The sequence below is a fragment of the Colobus angolensis genome, unplaced genomic scaffold (assembly GCF_000951035.1).
Source record: "Colobus angolensis palliatus isolate OR3802 unplaced genomic scaffold, Cang.pa_1.0 Scaffold92, whole genome shotgun sequence".
Classification (NCBI taxonomy): domain Eukaryota; kingdom Metazoa; phylum Chordata; class Mammalia; order Primates; family Cercopithecidae; genus Colobus; species Colobus angolensis.
In genome coordinates this window covers 4,931,060-4,949,096 of record NW_012123154.1, presented here as the reverse complement: position 1 = coordinate 4,949,096, position 18,037 = coordinate 4,931,060, and the positions used below count along the sequence as shown (strand labels likewise).

At 35.9% G+C, this 18,037-nt stretch overlaps 1 pseudogene across 1 annotated transcript; it reads left to right on the top strand.

The window, feature by feature from the left end:
• Window positions 1-15,932: 15,932 nt before the first annotated feature.
• LOC105504472 lies at window positions 15,933-17,189 on the top strand (annotated as a pseudogene). The gene has a single exon (XR_001000617.1). The product of XR_001000617.1 is annotated as a glyceraldehyde-3-phosphate dehydrogenase pseudogene (transcript).
• Window positions 17,190-18,037: the final 848 nt, after the last annotated feature.

Here is an 18,037-nt window from a genome sequence, read left to right as displayed (position 1 = left end):
CCTTTTATTAAGTTTTTGGCTCAACTTTCACTTTATCAGAGAAATTGCTGACCACTCTAAATGAAACAGCATATCCCGCCACATTTTCTGTCTTTATATCCTTATCAGTTTTAATCACTGTCATGACTGACACGTAGTAGCTGCTCAATAAATATTTGTTGAATAAATGAAGGTGCTACTAAAAAATAAATGCCAAAATTGAGAATTATTCAGATTGATTAAGGGAAGAATGTGGCCTAGAAAGAGTCCAACTGTTTAACAGCATGCTAGGAGTGAGAAAGTAAAAAGGTAAGGACTATTCGATAAATGATGTTAAGAGAACTACGAAGTAATTTGGGAAAAGCAATATTGAAACTGACACTTCACAGTGGATTATTTGCCATTCTTGGCATCAAGTAATGGAAACCACTCTGTGGTTTAATGGAAGGATATTGGTGATCATAATCAATAGGAAGCAACGATAGCAAGAAGTGAATCGAAAGGGGTCAGAGCCTTCTGAGAAACACTGCCATGCAGTAGAAGGCAGAGAAACACAAGCTCACTGAGTACAACACCCAATCACTCCAACCATTTATTCCTGACCTTGAATATTCCATAGTAGTAAGTAAAGCATGATCTTTTCACAAGGAGAGAAAATTACAAATGAATTTACATTAAAATGAGACCTGTGACTATCTCTAGGAAGTAAGAATTATGGAGAAATTTTATTGTCTTTAGATTTCTTATATTTAATGTTTAAGCTTTCTATTACAAATGTCATTTATATAATGAGATATAACTTATAAAAGAAAATTTTTCTATGAAGCAAATTCTTAAGTTTATTATCAGAATTAATATTACTTCTTCTTAAAATATTTTGTAGAATTCAGCAGTGAAACCATCAGGTCTTGAGCCTTTCTTTGATGGGAGACTTATTAGGACTTCGCTCTCATTACTCATTGGTTTTCTTAGTTTATTTACTTTATTAGTTTACTTTATTTTCTTACTTTATTATTAGTATGTTGTGAAAGATGTGGCTCATTATTTCACTATTTTCTCTTTGAGCACTCCTAGAAGAAAATATATTCTTTTTAGCCCACAAAAAGTTGAAATTTTAACATTTTGTTTGATTTTTTCTCAAAGACACTAGCCTTAAGTATGAGCTACCAAGAGCCTTGGGCTTCAATATGATAACAAAACACTGGAAACAGCATAAATATCAAAAATAGAGGGCTAGTTAAGCCAATAATATGCCCATAGCATACATACATATAAATATGTTTGTACATACAAAGAAAGAGATCCAGTGCTCATAAAACAAGCCATTAGGAGCATCTTCCCATGTATAGTGTGGGCTGTCACAACAGGAGGGCATTTCTTTATTAGTTAATATTTTACAATGAACATGCTCTTTATTTTAATTACAAATTTTATAAATGAAAATAAAATCAGATAGCATAAACAAAAATGTAAAGAAATGCAAAGATATTAACAGTACTTTAAATTCAAAAGTTTCAAAACAGTTTATACTGTAAAACATCATTCACAGATATCAAGCAAAACCTATATGAAAGTAGCTCAAATTGGGGACAATGGTTATCTCTGACTGGCATGATTCTAAAGGAATTTTATTATTTTTTTCTTTCTTTCTATATGTTTAATAAACATACTTCAATGACTGCATATTTAAAACAATCTTTCTCTAAATGAATAAAATTATAAAAATATAAATTTTTGTCATTCTAAAAATATAAAAATTAAAATGCATAAAATTAGGAAAATTTTATTACATAAAGAGCTCATTAAATAGAAAAAGCATTAAAGATCTCAATAGATAAACAGTCAAATACCACAAACACAATCCCTTTTGAGGACAAATAACTAGGGATAACATACGGAAATAAATATTCATCTTTAATCAACAAAATGCAAATTAAAATGAGGCAACTTTTGTAGATTTCAGTAGCTAAAATTATAAATGATCATACCCAGTACTTTTGAAAGAACAGTAAAACTGAAACTCTCAGGTATTTCTGTATGCATTCATCATTGAATGGGCATTTGTGCAAAGCCCAGACTCTGGAGACAGAAGAATGCTCTGGCGCAAATCACATCTCACCACTTTTTTGTTGTGCACCCCAGAGATATGGCTTAATCTCTTTTAAGCTGTGAAATAAGGATAATAGTAGTATCTCTTGATATTTCCTATTGGGATGATTTAATGTGTCAGTACCCATGCATCTTTTAGAATAGTAAACATACAATAAATATTAACTATTAATTATTGACTAGATATATCAATGAGGATTTCAACAAGAAACAGATGACACTCACACGTTAGCATAATTCAAGGAGAGTTTATTTTCATCTGAATTAATCACAAAGATGTGTGCAGGGTATAGGGAATTCACAAGGTATGGCTGAGGAAAGAGGGGTAACAACAGGTGGGCTCTTATTGCCCCTAGTCTTGAGGGATGACAGATGGGAGAAATTACTGAAATACAGAATAATTACATACAAAAGGAATTCGGAGAGAAGTGATTTTCCATGAAGGGACACGGTCAGCCTGAGATGACCCCTTATTTAGGAAACCAGGGCAATATTTGCCCTGACCTCATTTCTTTTTCCTTTTCCTCTTGCCGAGCTTCCTCATTGGCTGAACCTAACTATTAGCCTGTGCAGAGCCAGTTGATGTAGTCCATGAGATTCAGCCTTCATATGCAGAAAGCAAGGTGCAAAAGGTAGAAAAATGGATCAGGAGAATACAGAATAATCTGGCCTGGACTGCGTGCTAGGCCCTCTTAGAGAGAGAGGCTAACAGCCTTATGCAGAATGTTGCAAATCCCCACCAGACCTATCTGCCTTCCCCAAGGACTCTTCAAGGAAGCAAATATGTTCCTTTTGTTTTCTTTGAAAAGTTATCTCTACCAGGTTTCTTTAATCCAAGGAACTAGTGGAGCACAGGCACTGGAAATCCAGTATCTGTAAAGTATCCAACTAGAATCCCTTTTTAGAGGCTGGTCTCACACCTAATTATTGACTAGGTATATCAACCAGAATTTCTTCAGGAAATGGATGACACAAGTCAGTATAATTCAAGGACAGTTTATTTTTAAATGAATGAATTACAAAACTATGTGCAGTGAACCAATAATGCTGCTAGTTAGGTATCACTGGGCTGGGACTGACACATTCTGAGCAAATGGATAATGGTAGTCCAGAAGCATCAAAGAAAATTTTGATGAGATTCTAAGCCCCACATAAGATAGAGTGACAATGATAGGGGCTAAAACCTCATCCTCTAGGACAAATCATCCCATGGCTAATCCATGGTTAATGATCAATGATCAATCATGATTACTGACTAATGATCACTTCTCCCAGATTGAAATACACTTTTGTCAGACCATCTTCTAAAACTTCAGGCCCAAAGTACAAACAAAGAGTAAAGAAAGCTAAATAAAACAATCATAAATCAGGTAGATTAGTTAATATGTATTTAATAAAAAAGATAAATACAAATATGCAGCAATTGCATAACTATAACACGTGAACAAATTTGAAAAATAATTAGAATTCACCATTGTACATATAGAGAGTTTGGGATTTGCTTGCATGTTTGATTTTTGCCTGTGAATTTTTTAAGTGCTAAGGAATAAATGGACTAAAAAATCCAATGAAAAGTTTTCTCTAAGCTATTATAAAACAGCACATATACTCCCACCATAAGAGCTCTGAGATTTAAAATACAACAGAAAATGACAATGACAAATCTCCAGCCTTCCTCATTTTCATCCCAGGATGCTCTTGGTGCTCACTTCTTTTCTCCCATTGTCTGTTTTTGTCAGCTTCTCTTTCCCTTCTCTCTCTGGGTCTTCATTCAGATTGGCTCCAGGAAATGAAAGGTAAGAAGTGGTCTTATAGTATGCCTCCCTCACCTGTGCATCATTTTCATATTCTTCCTCAATGGGAAATGATTGTGCAGGAAGAGCAGGGAGAGACTCCCACCATTGAACTTGCTGGAAGGCTTTGCCTTGTGAATAAAGTAAAAGGAGAGGGAAAGTAGATGACCTGATAACACACAGAAAAATTTCAAGGATAAAGAAGTTACCATAATCATCCTTATTCCAAGCTTCTTTTTCTGAACTTCCCCAGAAATGATTTATTTTTCTTCTTCACTCCAAATTACCAACAGTTTAGAATTAAAACGACTAAAAATAATCACTTATATCCTACCAATACAGAGGAAAATATGGCTGGCCCTAACTTTATAAATAATGCCTTTATTTAGATTTACTATTACTACTTATATTTCTAAATAATCATCATTATGTAGTTATATTTACTGAAGTAGATGATCAAAATACGTAACATAGTCTTTCCATTAACTCTTTCACATTAATGAGTTGCTATTTAGTAAATTACTATTTCCCCGCACTAAAAGGAAGGAAGGCAGTGGCCTAAATGATTTTCCAAAGTGCCTATTAATAAACACCCAAGGCATATATTAAAAAGCTAGAATGCAAAGGTTTCTGGGAGGTACATAAGCATGTGGACTGGGATTTTTAGAAATGCGCATTAACACTTTCATGACTATGAAAGATTCAGATTGCTCAATGAATTCCCCTTCAGGTTTTCCATCACTCCAATTTTTGGTACATTCCTATTTGTGGCAATTTTGTAGTGATTTCAACGGAAACAAAGCTTTCCAGTTTCATTGCTTTGTTGGGAAATACTAAATGTAAATCCTTTACAATGTTCTGTTAAAGGTTTTCTAATTATGTTACCTCATTTTTCACTTTAGTCTGCTAGATGCTGTTCAAGACTGAAAGGACTTCTAAAAAATATAGGTGGTAAGCTTTTACCTTTGCTAAGTTCTTGAGGTATTCATGAACCTAATTATTTATTAGGTTCTATTTTATGCAGTTGCTATGAGTCCTTCTTAAATGCTCGTAAATTTATGATTTTTAAAAGTTTTTTTATTAAAAAAATCTATGTAGAGAATTGTAGATTCACATGCAGTTGTAAGAAATTTTACAGAGATATCCCACAGAAGCATTATTTCATTTCCTCCAATGACTACAAAACTATATAGTTTTGCAAAACTATAGCGTATTATACCCAGAAGATTGACACTGACACAGTCAAGATACCGAACATTTTCTCACTACAGGGATCCCTCTTGTTGCCCTTTTACAGTCACAGTCCCTTCCCTCTTACCCCTCATTAGTCCCTGGGAACGTCTCCTCCGTTTGTGTCACTTTGCTTTCTTGAATGTTAGATAACTCGAATTGTAGGCTGTTTTACCTTTGGGGACTGCATTTCTTTTTCATTAAGCACACTCTGTAAAGATTCTTCTAAGCAGATGCCTACCTCAATAGTTCAGTCCTTTATAGTATTTCTTGGTGTAGATGTAGCACAGTTTGTTTACTATTTGCCCACTGAAGGACAACTAGGTTGTCTCCAGTTTAGGGCTATTATGAATAAGTGTTACAAAATAAATATCTGTGTACAGCTGTTTGTGTGCACACAAGTCTTCATTGATGGGGTATAAAAGTTCAAGAGTGTAATTGTTGGGTCATATGTTAGGTGCATGTTTACTTTTTTAAGAAACTGCCAAACTATTTTCCGAAGTGACTTTACTGTTTTATATTCCCACCAGTACCCACCAGTGAAATATGACTAATCCAGTTCCTCTGTATCCTGACCATCATTTGGTGTGGTGACTACTTTTTTATTTTAGCCATTCTGATAGTGTAATGGTATCTCTTTGTAGTTTTAATTTGCATCTCCATAATTTCTAATGATACCTACTAATTGTGTATTTTGTATGTGTATATTTTCTTCAGTGAAATGTCTTTTTATATCTTTTGTCCATGTTTTAATTGGATTGTTTGCTTTCTTATTGAAGAAATTGAGAGTTCTTTATATATTCTAGATATTATCCTTTGTCAGATATATGGTTCACAGATATTTTTCTCCCAGCATGTAGCTTATCTCTTCGTCCTTTTAACAGGGTATTTTGCATAGCAAAAGTTTTGAATTTTGATGAAGTCTATTTCATCTTTTTTTTCTTTTTTCCTTTTATGTATTGTGTACCCTTTGTGTCAGATCTGAGGATTTTTTGCCTAGGCCTAGATCCCAACACTTTTCCATTTTTTTTCCTGAAAGTTTTATAGTTGTATATTTTACATGTAAGTTTGTGATGCATATTGTTTTTAATTTTTAATTTTTAGTTATTTTGGGTACACAGTAGTTATATATATTTGTGGGGTACATGAGATGTTTTGATATGGGTATGCAATACATGGTAATCACATAATGGCATATGGGGTTTCCTCCTCCTGAAGGATTTATCCTGTGTGTTACAAACAATTATACTCTTTTAGTTATTTTTAATACATAAATTATTCTTGACTGTAGTTACCCTGTTGTGCTATCAAATACTAGGCCCTATTCATTTACGCTATTTTTTGTACCCAGTAACCATCCCCGCATCCCCTTCACCACTCCCCACAACCCCTGACTACAATTCCCAGCCTCTGGTAGTCATCCTTCTACTCTCTACTTCCATGAGTTCAATTGTTTTGATTTTTAAATCCCACAAATAAGTGAGGACATGCAATGTTTATCTTTCTGCGCCTGGCTTATTTCACGTAACTTAATGATCTCCAGTTCCGTTCATGTTTTTGCAAATGACTGAATTTCATTCTTTTTATGGCTGAATACTACTCCATTGTATACACATACCACATTTTCTTTATCCATTCATCTGTTGATGGACACTTAAAGATATTTTTAAGTGGCATTTTTGTATAAACGGAGAGAATTTGGTTGAGGTTCTTTTCTTTTAATTTCTCTTTTTATTTTTCTCTTTTATTCTCTCGTCTTGAGCACTATTTACTAAAAAGGATATCTTTCCTGTATTAAATTGCTTTTGAACCTTTGTCAAACTCAAAACTTGCACCCTGTCAAAATGGTGAACTTTCAGTTCCTTTGTCAAAACTCAGTTGGGGCCGCGCGTAGGCTCCCGCCTATAATCCCAGCACTTTGGGAGGCCGAGGCAGGCGGATAACGAGATCAGGAGATTGAGACCATCCTGGCTAACACGGTGAAACCCCATCTCTACTAAAAAATACAAAAAAAAAAAGCCAGGCGTGGTGGCTGGCGGGCCCCTGTAGTCCCAGCTACTCGGGAGGCTGAGACAGGAGAATGGTGTGAACCCAGGAGGCAGAGCTTGCAGTGAACCGAGATTGCGCCACTGCACTCCAGCCTGGCAACAGAGCAAGACTCCGTCAAAAAAAAAAAAAAAAAACCTAGGATGGTGTATTTTTGGTTTATCTCTTCTTTTTCATTCATCTATGTGTCTTTCCCTTTACCAAACCACACAATCTTGATTATTGTAAAGAAATAAAAGAGATGCATTCTTTCCTCCTTCTCCTTCTTCATAAAATTGTTTAGCTATTTAGTTTCTTTGCCCATCTATAGCTACAAAAAAATTATTCTGGGATTTTGCTAATGCTAATGTTAAAACTGTATGCTAATTTAGGGGCAAACTGACATCTTTATATGCTAAGTCTTCCAAGCCATAAACACAGTATATCTCTCCATTTAAGTTTCCATTTCTTTAATCTGGCCCAGGTGTTCTAGATACAGTCCCATATGAGCTTTGCCAGATTTATACCTAAGTATTGCATTTACTTTGAGCAGTTTTCACTTGTACTATATTTTAAAATTTTATTTGTGTTTATTGCTAGTATTTAAAAATAAAGTTAATTTTTGTTTATCTTGGGTCCTGCCACCTTGCTGATCTTGCTTCTGAGTTCTAGGAATTTTTTTTTTTTCTTGTAAATTCCTGAGGATTTTCCATACAGACAATTATGTCACCTAAAAATAAGAACAGTTTTATTTCTTCCCTTCTTGTCTGTATGCATTTTCTTTGTTTTTCTTACCTTATTGCACAGGCTAAAATTTCCAACACTATGTGGAAGAAGAATGGTAAGAACAGATATTCTTGCTTTTTCCCTCATTTTTGAGAAAACATTGTTTCTCTCTATTATATGTAAAGTTATCTGTAAGTTTTTTGTAGATGTGCCTCATCAATTTGAGGAAATTCCTCTATATTCCAATTTTTCTCAGAGTCTTTAATCATAAGTGAATGTTGAACTTTGGAAATTTTTTTCTCCATTAATTAATATGGTCTTATAATTTTTCAACTTTAGCCTGTAGATATGGGGGGATTACATTGATAGGTCTTGAACTTCTAACTAACTTTACATCCCTAGGGTAGGAAGAATTAAAAGCTGCACTTAGTCATATTGTATAATTTCTTAATATATTGCTGAACACCATTTTATAATATTTGTTAAGAATTTTTGCACTTATATTAGTCTATAGCTTTTTTTAAAAAAAGTTCCAGTGCTATTCAAATTATCTGTTTCATATGGAGTCAGTTGTGATAGATTGTGTTTGTTGTGAAATTATTCTATTTCATCTAAGTTGTTAAATTTATGTGTGTGGAGGTGTTCTTTGTAATATCATATTTTTCTTTTGAGCTCTACAGGGCTTATAGCAATACATTCTATTTTATTTATGCTATTGGTGATTTGTGCCTTATTTCTTTTCCTTGTCAGTTTTCCAAGAGTCATTTTATTGATTTTTAAAATAACTAGATTTCTGTTTCATTTATTCAATCTATATTTTCAGTTTTAAATTGTATTGATTTCTATAATTTATTATTGCATTTCTTCTGTTTGCTTTGGGTTTATTTCACTCTTCATTTCCCAAGTTCTTGATCTGAGTGTTCAGGTTATTGCTCTGAGAGTTTTCCTATTTTCTAATGTATTCTTTATGTGTGATAAATTTCTCTGTCAGCACTGTTTTGGTTGTGTTTTACAAATTTTGATATGTTGTATTTTTATTTTTATTCAGTTCTATGCATTTTGTTTTCCTTGAGAGTTTCTCTTTGACTAATAGATTATTTAAAGTGTATAGTTTAGTTTGCATGTCTTGGAGATTTTCCTGTTATTTTTCTTATTGATTTCTAATTTGATGCCCTTGGGTTGGAAATTTGTAAAGCTTCACTTGATGGCCCAGGATATGTTTTATTTTCATATAAGTTCCGAGAAAACTTGAAAAGAATGTGCGTTCTGCTCCTGTTGGGTGGAGTGTACTGTAAATATTGATTAGATCCTCCAGATTGGTGGTGTTGATGAGTTCTATATCCTTGCTGATTTCCTGTCTAGCTGTTCTCTTAATTGTTGAGAGAGAGGTTTTAAAATCTTTCTACATAATTGTGAATTTGTCTATTTCCCCCTTCAATTCTATCAACATTTGCTTTGCATATTTTGCTACTCTATTGTTGGTATATACATGTTTGGAATTGCTATGTCTTCTTGGTAAATTGACCATTTTATTACTATACTGCACCTCTCTCTGTCTCTGGTAATTTTCTTCTTCTGAACTCTACTTCATCTGATAGTAATAAAGCCACCCTGCTTTTCTTGGATTAATATTTGCATGACATTTTTTCCATTTGACCTGCCTATATAATCACATTTGAGGTGAGATTATGATAAATAAGATATATTTGGTAACGTTTTCTTAGCCATTCTTCCAATTTCTGTCTTTTGATTGGTTTATTTCGGTCATACATATTTAATATAATTAAGTTAAGGTTTAAAGCCAACTATTTTCTTTTTCTTTTGCTTTTTTGTTCTATTTATTATTTTTTCTTTTATTTATTCCTGTGAGTTGCTTGTACATTTATTAAAATTCCCTTTTGATTTACTAATAATGTTTTTGAGTATTTCTTTTTATATAGCAGCCACTAAATATATAGGTTATTGCTGTTATCATTATAGAGATTTAAATAGAGTATAGAAACTTTAACTCCCTTTACATCCCTTTAGCTTGACCTATATAAAATATTATTGCCTTAAATATTTTCTGTATGTATCCTTAGAAACACAGTAGACAACATTATAATTTTTGCTTCAACTTTAAAACATTATTTTGAAACCTTGAGAGAAGAAAGCCCATTCAGTTTAGCCATATTTTTGTTTATCATGTTCTTTCTTTCCTCAGATATTCTAAGGTTACTTTGTTAAAGAATAATTTTCCTTATGTTCATAGAATTTCTTTTAGTCATTCTTTTAAGGTAGATCTACAGATAATAAATTCTCTTAGTTTTCCTTCATCCAAGAATGTGTTAATTTTTCATTTATTGCTGAAGGATATTTTTACTGGGTATAAAATTCTAGCTTGATAGTTCTGTTTTGTCAACACTTGAAATATATTATGCCATTTTATTCTGGCCTCAATGCTTTCTGATAAGATATCCTCAGTGTCATTCAAATTGTTTTCCATCTATATTTATAAGGTATTTTTTCTCCAGCTGTTTTCAAATTTTCCCTTGTTTTCAGTTTTCAGAAATGTAAATACACTGTGTCTTGGAAGAAATATTTAGGGTTTTACCCTGTTTAGTGTTCATTCAGCTTTTTGAATCTGTAAGTATATATCTATTGCCAAAGTTGGGACTTTGCAACCACTATTCTTTCAGTTTCTTTTTCAGTCTCTTCTTCACTTCTTATGGGACTCTGATGATAGGAATGTTATATATTTTGTTATGCTACACAAATTACTGAGGCTCTGTTTATTTTTTTATTTATTCTTTTGTTTATTTTCTCAACCAGATTAGGTAGTTTGTATCACTCTATCTTCTGTTTCATAGATTTCATTGACTCTTTTATGTCTCCCACATTCTGCTATCAGCATATCTATTGAACATTTTATGCCAGTTATTGTATTTTTCAGTTCTCAAATTTCCATTTGGTTCTGCTTTATATCTTCTATGTCTTTGCTGAGGCTTTCTATAACGTTGATGAGGCTTCTTATTCTTTCCTGTGTTTGAAGCATGTTTGTAATTGCTGATTAAAACATTTGTATTATGGCTGCCTTAAAAATCTTTGTCAAATCATTCTAATGTCTACCATCTCAGTGTTGACATCTATTGATTGCCACTTTTTACACAGTTCGAGATATTCTTATATCTAAGTATGGAAGTGATTTTCTATTGAAATTTTTTATTATCCATTTTTGTATTATCTGAGACTTTGGATCCTATTTAAAACTTTGTTTTAACTGATCTTCCACGATCTTGCTTTGTTAAGGGAAGGGAAAGGCTATCTCATTAGTGGCACTCAGCTTCTGTTGACTTATGATATCAACAGAAGAAAGAAGAAATCAATGAAACAGAGATAGAAGGATACAAATTTCCTAATACGAACATTTGAGAAAATAAACAAAAAATATAGGGGGCTTATTGCTGCTGGGCAAAGGTGAGATTTCCAGCTCCCCATATGGTTTCCACAGACACCACAATCGGGTAGCCTCATTACTACTTGCTGATATTGAAGGTCCTGACCCCTCACTGAGCTTCCTCTGACAGCACCCCAGCAATGAAGAGGATGGGCATCTCATTATTTCTGATTGGAGATGGAAGTTCAAGATCCCCACTTTGTTTTGTATGGAATTGGGTATGGGATTGGTGGGGGGGCACTGCTTATTACCAGATGGATGAAAGTCCTAGCTACCTACTTGGCTTTTTCTGATACCAGCCTGGTAGCAACTGGGGCACCTTGTTACAGCCTCATGAGTGTGGAATTTCAGGCTTCCCACTCAGACCTAGGTGGTATAGTTTGGGATGGGACCACAGTTTCTTTCTCTTTTGTTTGACTACAGTAGAATGATTATTGTTTAATAGGGTCCTGTTTTGGTAGACTGCCCCATTCCTGGTTTTTGGCTATAGAGAACAGGCTTTTCTTGGAGCTTTCTTATTTTGTTTTCTTTTATTTTTGTTGTAAAAGTGTTCCCATTTCTGAGTTGACAACTTCTTCAGCATCAAGTTTGGAACATATGAGGCAAAAGGAAAATTCAGAGAACTTGCTGTAGCCTCATTTCCAGGTCTCATGGTAACTGGGTGGTCCCTTCTTGTCTCCACCTTTCAAGGTCCTCATTATTTTTTAAATGTATATAATGTCTGGAGATTTTAGATTTACTGAGAAGAAATGAATTAAATCATGTCCACTTCATTTTCCCATAATTAGAAGTCTCCAGGATTCCTTTTCTGGTAGTAATTTTTAAACTTTTTTCAAAGGAAATTTCATACAAAAATCAATCTTAAAATAGGGATAAAGCTGAAAGTATTTGAAAAAAAGATGTTTTGAGCTCCATACCTGGGACTCCTTAATGCTCTTGTTATGAAGTAAGAGTAAAGGGTGTTGAATTTGGACATTACATAATCCTGAATTTTGACTTTGTTTCTATGACTTATGCAAGGACAAGAACAATGACTCTGTTGAGGTTCTCTGATGAGCCAAAAATGTGACACTAGCCATTATCACTCTGCTCTCCTTTGTAACTAACAGGATGAATCCTCCTTCATCATGAAATATAAGGTAATTTTTTATTACTTGATAAGTGAAAATTGTCAAGATTAACAAATGGCAGTCTCTTTGGTGAAGAGTATATTTCTCATCCTTTAAATAAATATGTGCTGAGTACCTACTGCATACACAGTATCATGGGCAGTAGGAGGGGCTGGTTATACAACGTGTAGGTCACAGTGAAAAATGAAAATGTCGAACTGATTATTCCAAAAACAGGAGGAAATGCTATTCAAGGTACTGACACATACAATCCTTTTCTTTCACTCTCTTGGCCTGTCCTCATTTATTTCATTTGCTATTTAGTATCATGCTCCCTCAGGCAATGGGGTACTCCACTTCTTAGACATCTCCCCTTCCTACAGGAAAACTGCTACAGCTCACAGTGGACAGTCTACCCCAATAAATTATAGCTTCCGTTTCAGCGTATGCTTGGTACCTGCTTCAGGTGTGGATGAGGGGTTTGGTAGTCCCCTGCGAGTGTGCTGCAGTACTCCCAACCTTAAACTGGGATAGTTGCCACCATGCTTCACCCTAAGACACAGGAGCCAATACATCTCGTTCCAACCCTTCCTGCACATAAGCACTTACTATGGGCAGGGGCATCAAGGAGGAGGGTAGGTAGCTCCTAGAGTGCCAGGGATAGGGGAGTGGGCAGTCTGGAAGGCACATTAGGGAAGAAGGAAGGAGGCAAAATTATGTGTGAGCAAGGCTCCAACCCTGTGACACATACTCCATTGTCCCACAAGACTTCATTACAAACACAAATGATTTCAAAGATAAAATTGTTAAGAAATTTTAAGATGACAGTCACAAAGCATTAAATCTCAACCATGGGACGCTTCTTAGGGCAGGGCCCTATGTGACTGTACGGGTTTCATGCCATAAAGCTGGCCCTGTCACTAGGGACACGATAAGGTAATACCTTGGAATTCTTTGGAAGACTTCAAAGAAACTGGTTAAAAATAAACACTTTGGTCTTTTAAGCATATATTTTATGTGTTTTGTTAACACACAGTCAAGGAATTTGACTATTTTTTAACTAAATTGTGTTGTTTTGACATTTGGGAGACATTAACACTTTTAAGTAGCTTTGAGATGGGTCCATTGTCTTTCTTTACTTCATCATATCTTGGTATTATGGTAAAGACACGCATTTTGTTCTCATAAATTTCTTAGTGATCCCATTATTATTCTGCAATTATTCCTTCAAGACAGAAACTAAGTTCCATTACTCAATAGGGACTATTTTATTTCATCTACAACAAAGAAGCTACAGCATATTTACTGTCAATGGTGAACTGAAAATCCTCAAATGGCTCTCATCAACATCCTTATTCATTCTTTTCTCATATTGTTTTTTAAGTAAGTCTCTTTTTTTAACCATCAGTGGAACTCAACATTAATTTTGTGAATTGAATCAGTATGTCCCTCTAAACAAATGGCTAACAGAATTAGATAACTTGGATTGGCATCAAATATCTCTCTAATTTTCATGTAAAAAATACATTTTTCAAATGATGAGATAAATCACTAAAAGTCAAAATACACATATTATAGGCGATTGAGATTTGGTTATAAATTATAACAATCCTTTTAATAACATCAATGGTAATATAATAACTTTAATTGAACAATATTTGTGTGCCAGAAAGTACATTATATGATTGATGTGTCCTTACCACATTAACGTTTACATTTAGTCTTTCAATGCTGCAAAGTGAGTACTTTTTTTCTTTTTTTTTACTCAACATAGTGTCCTCAGGTTTCATTCATGTTGTAGCATGTGTCAGGATTTGCTTCCTTTATAAAGCTACATATATTTATTAGATTTTTAATGTATGTTTTATGTTCTGTTCCCTTCCTTCCCACCCCACAGTTTTGTTTTGATTTTTCCAACTTTTATTTTAGGTTAAGAGATGCATATGTGGGATGTGCAAGTTTGTTACATAGGTAAATGTGGGACATAGTGCTTTGCTGCACAGATCATTCCGTCACTCAGGCATTAAGCCCAGCATCTACTAGCTATTCTTTCTGATTCTCTCCTTCCTCCCAACCCCTACCCACAAAGTACTATTGTTTCCATTTTACAGATGAGAAAATGGAAGCAGAGCAGAGCTAAATAATTTGTCCTATGCAAGTGAGAGAGGTGCAGTTTCTTTAAGACCCAGGTTTTTTCCACTCTATATGGTCTCCCCAGAAATGCCCTTTCTTTGCAAAGAAAGAAATATTTCTATTTTTAAAATTTTAAAATACTATTTTTTACAGATAGGTGCTTCTCATAGATGACTGGGTAATCCAAGGCTCATTATTCATTGTGTTGTTGTGTGATGTTTTTGATTATATATTTAGCCATTAAAATATATAAAAACACCTCATATCAAGAATAAAGTTAATTTAAAGGACTATTTGAAAGAATTGACTTAAGAATAATGAAATTTGACTATAACACTCTTGATAAACAGATGCATATATCTTGAAACTCAGGCATGAAGACTTGGTTACTAAAGAACAAAAAGGATCTATGATAACTAGATTCTCAAAGAAATCGTTTGGTATAAACCTCAAACATAGCATAGCAATAAGGCTCCAGGGTGGGTTAATTTAACATTTGCATCACAAAGTTAATTTGAAATTAGCTTATCTTTCTGTCTTTGTTCCAGTGTTTCTATCAACTCTGACTAATTATGCAACTTCTTTTTTTTTTTTTTTTTTTCCACAGAGTTTTGCTCTTGTTGCCCAGGCTGGAGTGCAATGGCATGACCTTGGCTCACTGCAACCTCTTCCTCCCGGATTCAAGCGATTCTTCTGCCTCCGCCTCCAGAGTAGCTGGGATCACAGGCATGCACCACCACACCCAGCTACTTTTTGTGTTATTAGTAGAGATGAGATTTTGCCATGTTGGCCAGGCGGGTCTCAAACTCCCGACCTCAACTGATCCACCTGCCTTGGCCTCCCAAAGTGCTGGGATTACAGGCATGAGCCACCACGCGTGGCCCAATTCTGTAACTTCTATGTGGAACTTAGCCGGAATGTTAGCTTGAATCTCTAGAAATAATAGATGTGGATTACCACACAATATCATTTTCTTAAGTGATTAGAAGATATTTCAGTATAAATAGAATATATTTACCTATTTATTTAGTACTGTGTAGCCTCATAATTCTTCACTATTAAAAAAAGTTTTGAACTGAACATGCTATATTTTAAGGAGTTGACTTATGTTGTTTCTCTTTCTTGTTATTGTTTCCCTCTCTTATGGTTTAAAGAAAATTATAGAAATCTGATAATTTTTATTATCTTTATTTTCTATATTGGGAGACTGTGGTTAAGAGTGCAAACTCTGAAACCAGGCTTCCTCATTTTGAGTCCCACTTCTGTCTTTACTATTGTGAGGCTTTGAAAAAGTCACTTAAATTCAGTGGGTCTCAGTTTCCTCTTTGTTAGTTTATGCAAAATGCTAAAAACAGGGCCTGGTAAACATTATTAAGCATTAACTAGGCTCTCTGCTCCTCCTGTTCGAGAGTCAGCCACATCTTCTTTTGCATCGCCAGCGCATCCCTGAGACACCATGGGGAAGGTGAAGGTCGGAGTCAACGGATTTGGTCGTATTGGGCGCCTGGTCACCAGGGCTGCTTTTAACTCTGGTAAAGTGGATATTGTTGCCATCAATGACCCCTTCATTGACCTCAACTACATGGTTTACATGTTCCAGTATGATTCCACCCATGGCAAGTTCCATGGCACCGTGAAGGCTGAGAACGGGAAGCTTGTCATCAACGGAAGCCCCATCACCATCTTCCAGGAGCGAGATCCCTCCAAAATCAAGTGGGGCGATGCTGGCCCTGAGTACGTCGTGGAGTCCACTGGCGTCTTCACCACCACGGAGAAGGCTGGGGCTCATTTGCAGGGGGGAGCTGAAAGAGTCATCATCTCTGCCCCCTCTGCTGACGCCCCCATGTTCATCATGGGTGTGAACCATGAGAAGTAGGACAACAGCCTCAAGATCGTCAGCAATGCCTCCTGCACCACCAACTGCTTAGCACCCCTGGCCAAGGTCATCCATGACAACTTTGGTATCGTGGAAGGACTCATGACCACAGTCCACGCCATTGGCCCCTCCGGGAAATTGTGGCGTGATGGCCGTGGTGCTCTCCAGAACATCATCCCTGCCTCTACTGGCACTGCTAAGGCTGTGGGCAAGGTCATCCCTGAGCTGAACGGGAAGCTCACTGGCATGGCCTTCCGCGTCCCCACTGCCAACGTGTCAGTGGTGGACCTGACCTGCCGTCTGGAAAAACCTGCCAAATATGATGACATCAAGAAGGTGGTGAAGCAGGCGTCGGAGGGCCCCCTCAAGGGCATCCTGGGCTACACTGAGCACCAGGTGGTCTCCTCCGACTTCAACAGCGACACCCACTCTTCCACCTTCGACGCTGGGGCTGGCATTGCCCTCAACGACCACTTTGTCAAGCTCATTTCCTGGTATGACAACGAATTTGGCTACAGCAACAGGGTGGTGGACCTCATGGCCCACATGGCCTCCAAGGAGTAAGACCCCTGGACCACCAGCCCCAGCGAGAGCACAAGAGGAAGAGAGAGGCCCTCACTGCTGGGGAGTCCCTGCCACACTCAGTCCCCCGCCACATTGAATCTCCCTTCACAGTTTCCATGTAGACCCCTTGAAGAGGGGAGGGGCCTAGGGAGCCCCACCTTGTCATGTACCATCAATAAAATCCCCTGTGCTCAGCCAAAAAAAAAAAAGCATTAACTATTAATACTGCTTTATTGTATAGTATTGTTACAGCTGAAGTTAGCTTCCAAGTTCATCTAGTCTTATAATTAACCATCAGTAGAGAGAAAAGGAAACTAGTTTCAAGTATTTTCATGAACTTAGATTCAGTTACTCAATAGGTACATTAGAACTGAAATATATCACCTCATTCTTAGACAAGATCTTTTTCATTTACTCAGCATAGGTTGATAATTAATGACTTTCAACCTATCTGAGTATCAAGTTCTCAGTAAGTTGGGGCCTTTCTTCAGTTGCCCATGCTTTCATGAGTATTTAAATCCTTCTGTATAAAGTATCCTTCCCCCTAAAATGGTTTTGGCTGCTTCACACTCACCCCTTAGGATTCAGCTTTCTCTATGACCACTTATTTGGAAAGCCTTCCTTGAGCAAACTCTCAATCCCCACCTGTTCCAAAACAAGTTTATATCTTCTCTCAATCCCTTTCTCAGAACCTTGTGTTTAGTCAGATTATCCCACTGGATGTATTTGCTGAATTTCTTATAGGTCTCCCCAAGTTTTTTATTAGCCCCTTGGGGCAGAAACTCCATCTTCCATAGGAGATTATCAGTCATTTAAAAATATATACTATTTTCTAGGTTAGACGTTGAGGCTAGAATTACCCCTGACCACACTTTCCCTAACCCCACCTTTATTTCTGAGTCCTTCCTTCTCTCCTTGCTCACTAAAAGTGATAAAGTCACTGCACACACAGGCAGAAATAAATTTTTTCTTCATTTTTTTTTTAATATTTGAGCCAGATCCTTGACTAGTGTATAGCAGAGCAAACTCCAGGACTGCATGGTTTGTCCAAGATGCA